This window comes from Hevea brasiliensis, chromosome 10 (genome assembly GCF_030052815.1).
Source record: "Hevea brasiliensis isolate MT/VB/25A 57/8 chromosome 10, ASM3005281v1, whole genome shotgun sequence".
In the NCBI taxonomy this organism is placed as follows: domain Eukaryota; kingdom Viridiplantae; phylum Streptophyta; class Magnoliopsida; order Malpighiales; family Euphorbiaceae; genus Hevea; species Hevea brasiliensis.
The window spans coordinates 16,407,007-16,414,400 of record NC_079502.1 but is presented as its reverse complement, the minus strand read 5'-3'; the positions used below and the strand labels follow the sequence as shown (position 1 = coordinate 16,414,400).

General features: G+C 31.7%; 1 pseudogene; it reads left to right on the top strand.

The window, feature by feature from the left end:
* Positions 1 to 3,004: 3,004 nt before the first annotated feature.
* Positions 3,005 to 5,881, top strand: LOC110664593 (cellulose synthase-like protein B6; annotated as a pseudogene).
* Positions 5,882 to 7,394: the final 1,513 nt, after the last annotated feature.

The window sequence follows — 7,394 nt, the reverse complement described above, 5'->3', positions numbered from 1 at the left end:
GTCAGCGCACCTCTGGCCAACCTTCCTCGCCGGCGCTGCCCCTCCAGCAGCCGAAAAAGTGCCCCAAAGTCTTCCCTTTCAAAACACGCTGCTTCAGCTTCTTGAGCTGATTCTGGCCGATCCAGCTACTAATTGGATTGGGTCCAGTTCCCTTTGTGTTCTACTCTTCGAAAGCTTTCCATAGACACTTATTTCACCAATTTTCATCAAGCAGTTTGTGTGAATCAGGCTCGAAAAGTTTTAGACCATTTTGATTTTTGGGCTAGATTTCTCCCAAACCGTGAATCCCATTGAGATTTCGAGACCACCAATCACGTTTCACTCGGCGAGAGCTTTGCAACGACATCAAATTTGAATTTTTTTGATACTAAAAATTCGGTGGGTCACACGAGCTTAGCAGTGATTTTTTGGGCCTTTAATGAGTCTGTTTAATTAAATAAAAATTATTTTTTAACTCCTGGTGTTGTGGACTTAACTTAGGTGTTCTCGTTTCCAGAAAATTCCACCGATGATCGGGACTGCATTTTCGAGCCAAATAGGCTAGCTGTTATAGTGCTTCCCACCATTTTCAGATGCCCCGAATGCATTTCAGTTGTCAAAATTGGTATAGGTAAATCCGAACTCCAAATTGCTCTTTTTTGCCTAATACCGAGTTTAGAATAAAAATTTATAAAATATTCATGGTTAGCTAGAAAATTGTAATTCCTTTTGCAATAGTATAATTGCATCACTAAGAATTGTAGGGCAGGTTTATAAAATTTTTGGAGTTAATTTGAATAATTTTTGCAAAATGTTAGTTTTAACCCTTATAGCTGAATTGTGTAGTTACTTGATATTTGTCTGGTTTGGCAGGCCTAGGAGGGGCGATATGATGTTATTGTGATGTAGGCCTGAGGCCCTTGGATTTGGAAGTGTTATTTGAGTTGCTTTGCAAGTTGGGTAGGTCCTAAGTACAAGGAAACTCTGTCAAATTTTCGGTATAAATTTAGGATGTTTTTGATCCTTTTAAATTATTGTTTTATTTTAATATTGATAGATTCATGGATATAATTGTTTATGTGATTTGAGTCAACTTTCTTCCTCCGCTCAGCCACCAGAGTGATTTTCGGTTGTTCTGTGAGTAAAAATTGATTTTATTTATAATTTCAATATTATCATATAATCAAGGCATGCCCATACATTTACTTATAAATATATGTATATAGTTAAATACTAGGCACACTTTGTATTGCATATTTATTTGATGAAATTATTGTGAATGTCGCTTTAAGGTAATTTGGAGCTGTGTGCATGGGTTGGCGTGCATGTGGTGTGGATAGATATGGGTAGGATGGGTAGTCACTGCTGGAGCTCGACTCGCTGGGACCTGATCCTTATATATGAATAAGTAGGGGGTGAGTACGACTTTGAGTCGATCTCATTGACCCTCGCATTTAGATTATTAAGAGAAAGTTTGGCTTGAGTTGACCTCGCTGGCAGGTATTGGAACTAAGAGAGCTGTATAAGGGATCAGCTCCCATATGTATATATGTTGATGTGACACACGAGTGTGTGTGTGCTCCAAATTATCTTTATGCAAATATTACTTGAATTATTTGATACCATGTGACTATGCTGCATTTCATATTCAGCCAATGCATTAGTTCTAGATAGTTATAGAAATTATATTTAAAATTAATATCTTACTCTATAAGTTGAACGCTCACTCCTGTTCAACTATTTTCCTCAAGTGACAAGTGGACTTTTTGAAAATAACCTGCTTTCTTTCTCGCAGGTTTACAAGCATAAGTTTATCAGTGTTTTTATTTTCCTTAATCCATATTCTAGAACTCTGTATGTATCAGTAGTGTACTGATCTTGTCTGAGATTGTAATAACTTAATTATTTGGGTATTGTAAACTTATTATGTGAATGTGCTTGGATGTATGAGATGAGTATTTCCTTGGATGAGGGGGCTAAGCTCCTATTGAATTATTTATCAGATTGAGGATTGTGAGGGTGAGCTGAGCTCCCCAAATTGAGTTATTTTGTATTTACAGGTCGAGTGAGTTAATACTTATCGTTGGATAGTCCAATTTATAGTCGGACTCTATTTGTTTGTTTTCTTGAAATTGGATTATATTTGTGAGCCTTATAGTTGGATTAGTAGCAGTTAGACTTATTATGAGTTTCGGGAGTCTTATACTGACCCAAGTCCTAATGCCAGTCTGACCCAGAATTCGGGCCATGGCAGTCATCAATGCTGCATAGTGAAATCCTATTATATGCATAAAAGTGACTAATTAAGAGTGAATGGTTTGATCATTAAATAAATTTATGTAATTTATTTTATTAATTTAGTTTTAATTATTATTTAATTTTAAAATATCATAATTTTAAAGATAAATTTAATTTTGCAGTTTATTAATTAATAGAGAATGTTAAAATATTTTCACTAAATTTATTCATCTCAATTATTTAGAGGTCCTAATTAGGCATTTTTTTAGTATTATTTTTTTTATTGTGATATATATATAATTGCTATTGCTACACATAGCATCGGGTTTTCAAGTGAATAATTATATAAAATTATTTCAAAAAACTGAGAACTAAATTGAAATTCTAATTCAGATTATTAAACAAACTCTGAACCAGAAACCCAAACCCCTAAATAATTGTATACGACACTTATATAAGAGCCAAAACACAAGTTCACCGCCAAGACGTCTATAAAGATACAACCCTTACCTTGGAACTAGCATTGCCAGTAATACCAACAATTAAACTATAAGTTCTTACTGGCTGCTTCTTTTCTCTTGAGTGGCCAGTACAATTTCTTCTCCTCCATATGAAACAATTTCTTATAACAACCACATATATAGAGCTTTGGATATTATTGTCTTCTTCCTTCTAACTTCTCTTCTTGTTTATTGTCTTTTAACTCTCAATGAGCAAGTTTTTGCTTGGCTCCTTGCTCTTCCATGCGAGTCATGGTTCACCTTCGTTTTGGTTTATTACTGTCAATGGAAAATGGAATCAAATGGAACACAAAACATACCCAGAACGCTTTACTAAAAGGTAAGAATTTTTTCTTCTTTTTTTGGAATATCAGAAACTTCTTGGACCCAGAAAATAATTGCAAGTAATGGTTTTTTATGTTTTTTTAATGCAGAGTAGAAGAGTTTCTTCCACCAGTGGATATGTTTGTTACAACTGCAGAACCTAGGCTAGAACCGTCTATAATCACCATGAACACAGTGATATCTTTATTGGCAGTTGATTATCCAGCACATAAGCTAGCTTGCTATGTATCGGACGATGGCTCTTCTCCTCTCACCTTTTATTCTCTTGTTGAAGTCTCCAAGTTTGCAAAGCTTTGGGTTCCATTTTGCATGAAGTATAATATTCAAGTGAGAGCTCCCTTTATGTACTATTCAAGTCATGACTCAATGTTGCCAAGTGATGAGTCACTAGAATTACAGCAAGAATGGAAAGATATGAAGGTAATAATTTTGAAAGAGAATTAGTATTATAATTTGAATATTATATGTGCTAGCATTTTTTTTTTTACTTTTAATAATCAACTCCAATCGGTACTTGAACTCGAGATTTAACAATAATTCTAATACCATTGAATTAAATCCTGTTAGTTATATTTTGTGTCTATAATGAATAGAGTTAGGACAAGAATTTTTTAATTTATTATTATTATTTTTAGAATAACACATCTTTTATTATCATTTTCAACATAATTAGAAAGAATTATTATTATTGAGACTGAGAATTGATGTGCTTTTCTGTTTTTGTCTTTGATATTTGTAGGATGAGTATGAGATGCCTTGCCGCAAAATCCAAGATGCAGACAAAAAGGGCATTCCACCATATAATCTGGCAGGTGATTTAGCTGTCTTCTCCAATGTAGGACGCAGAAACCATTCAAGCGTAATTAAGGTTGGTTAATTATCAGCTGGTTTTCGGGGAAATTTTTGCTTTCATCATAGACTCAAAACATATTATGCATATTAAATAGATAAGATCCACATGTTTATTTCTTGAATTTATAATGAATCAGATCTAGGTAGGTTTGTCCGATCGGTTAAGCATTTGAGCTTTAATTCATTGATTAATTTGGAAAAGTGAAACTGTAGATTATATGGGAAAATAAGGAAGGTCTATCAGATGGGTTGCCTCATTTGATTTATGTATCGAGAGAGAAGCGTTTAAAGCATCCACATCACTATAAAGCAGGCGCCATGAACGTGCTTGTAAGAAGTTTCTTCACAGCAACTAAGTATAAATCAACTAAGTAGTTTCAGTGTTTTTGAAATAGTAATTTGTTCATCTTGTACGCTTGAAAAACAGACCAGAGTCTCCGGATTGATGACGAATGCTCCCTTCATGTTAAACGTACACTGCGACATGTTTGCCAATAATCCACAGATAGCTCGTCATGCAATGTGCTTGTTGTTAGGTTCCAAGAACGAGAGGGAAGCAGGATTTGTCCAGAGCCCACAGTTTTATTATGACGGAATAAAAGATGATCCTTTCGGAAACCAATCAGTGGTTTTTCAAAGAGTTCGTTTGAACCTTTCTTCTCTCTTCTTTTGTGGTACATGTTGAAATTTTTTTAAGAACTTGTGGTAATTATGCAATTTCTCACCACAAAAACTCAGCATTAATCACTAATGAGTTTCGATTCAATAATATTGTTATGATGAAGTCTGTTTATTTGATTAATTGTAGGGTAAATGATGAACTGATGTGTATTTCATTTGGGCTTGTGTTAGTATTTTGGACGTGGAATGAATGGAATTCAAGGACCATGCTATGGTGGAACAGGATGTTTTCACAGGCGAAAAGCAATTTATGGATCATGTCCTGATGAGGTAGAAAGCCAAGCAAACAATCTCACTTCTGTTACTGGTAATTAATTTTGCTTCAGTTTCTTTAGAAAAATCTCACTTCTCCTACAATGGAATTTGTCACTGATCACTACATTATCATATTTTGGTTCAATGAACAGATGATTTATCCGATAAAGAACTGCTCAAAATATTAGGCAACTCAACAGAATTCATCAAATCAGCTGCTCAAACATTGCAAGGGAAGACCAATAGTGCAAATACCCTTTCTAATTTGGTTGAGGCAGCAGCACACCACGTTGCTATTTGTGGCTATGAGTATGGCACTGGCTGGGTTCAGAGGTTAGTACCAAGACTTGAACTCCAACATCATCACTGAGTTAAAGTTTAATATTTTCCATAGAAATTATCAAGTTTATTGGATCCAACTAATGTAAAGACTTTGACTTGGCTGGGTTGGAGGGCAATATGGATCCACATCAGAAGACATATTAAGTGGTGTGTAAATCCATTCAAGACGTTGGAAATCTAAATATTGCAACCCAGATACACCGGCCTTTCTTGGGTGCGCACCATCAGGTGGGCCAAGCACATTGACCCAACAAAAGAGGTACGCCATAGGTTTGCTTGAAATATTGATCTGCAAAAATAGCCCTATATTTAGGCAGTGTTTGGGTTATATGCTGCTTCTTGAAGCTTTACGCTCCATTCCGGAGCTCTGCTATGTGACGTTGCCAGCTTACTGTCTCATCACCAATTCTAGTTTCCCGCCCAAAGTGAGCCCAAATCTCAAATATTCCTCATGTATTTTATAGCTCAATAAATCAATCGCTATATAATCCTATTCTTTGTCAAAGGAGTCGTCCTATTTATCAGAGGTGAAGAAAGGGGCCAGGCTTGCCTTTGACGTTCCTAAAATTTTTTAATATATGCATTAAAATTTAATTTTTATTAATTGATCCCTCAATTTTTTTTAATTTCTCAAAATTTTTTTATAAAAATTTTACATAAGTGTAGTAAATGTTTATTTTTTTATAATTAACCCCAAATCTCTTATTACTTCTAATAATTTTTAATTTATTTATTATGATTTAAATTGAAGTAGTAAAATTTCTTATTTATCATTAAATAACTATAAAAATTTAATTAAAAATTAATTATTCAAATTTTTATATTTGCAAATCAAAATTTGATCGGTAAAGTTAAATTCAATTCAACATAATAATTTTCTATCACAAAATATAAAATTAGATAGGATTTTTTAATTTTTGTTGTTGCTTTCTCTCATTTTATTGGTATAATTTTTTGTTTTTAATGCCCTCTCATTTAGCTCTCTCTCCTTAATTTCATTCAAATTAAAAAAAAAATATTTTACTTATATATGTCCAAATAGACAAAATTAATGGTCTCAACTTTTATACATATTTTAGATGGATCAACTTAAATATGCATTATGTTTAATTTATTATTTTACTAATTTCCATTTTTTATGTGTCTTTAATTTTAATAATTATTATTATTATTTTTCAAGCTTATATTATTATGTCATATAATGTCACTTTTGACATTTATATTTATTTTTTTTTACTTTTGAGTCTATAGATTTTATTTAAGGTTTTGGCATAATATTTTGATACCGATTAATTTTTATTTTTTAAATAATATAATTTAAATTATGAAATTATTTAATGATTCAAATTATAATATTGTAATATTTATATTTTTTTTATATAAATTTTGTGTTTATTACGTGTTGGTGATGGGCATTATGGATAAAGATGTGGAGAAGTTTTGAGCAGCTTCTTGGTGGTGACGTGCTTCTTGCCATTTCTAAAAGGCCTGTTTGGGAAAGGAAAGTATGGAATTCCTTCATCAACTGTATGCAAGTCGATTGTTTTGGCTTTGTCTTTTGTACAATTGTGCAAACTAGCCTAGTAAGATATTTGAGGCTTTTGGGTATGAATTGGGTTTTTTTGTCGTCTTAATTATTGGTCACTTGGTACTGTTTTATGTTTATAGTAACTAGTGGTTTTGTCTGCGGATTATTTTTTATTATATTTTAATAATATAATTTAATATTTATTTTTATATTTTTAAAATCGTACTAAAATTTTGTTAATATTTTATATTGATATTATTAACACGTTGAATAGAAATGGATATTTCCATGGAAAATTGTACTTTTATTACCTAGGTAAATGTATTTTTTTAATCTAACATCAATAATTATTAAAATAAAATTATTAAAATAATTAGTATATAATACTAATAATTAAATTTATAATTAAAAAGGATAAGTTAAAATGATGCTTTAAACTCAATTAGCTATTATCTAATAAAATTAATTTTACTTTTAAAATGAAATTTAAATATTTCACATTTTTAAATTTAAAATACTTTATATTTTCAAATAATTTTTTTTAATTATGTTAAGTATTAATTAATGGTGGAAACATTTGTCAAATTTTGATTTTAGATCTTTAGCTTTCAGATATAATGTTTATAATTAAAAAAATATAAGTTGAAATGAAATTTTAAACTCAATTAGACATT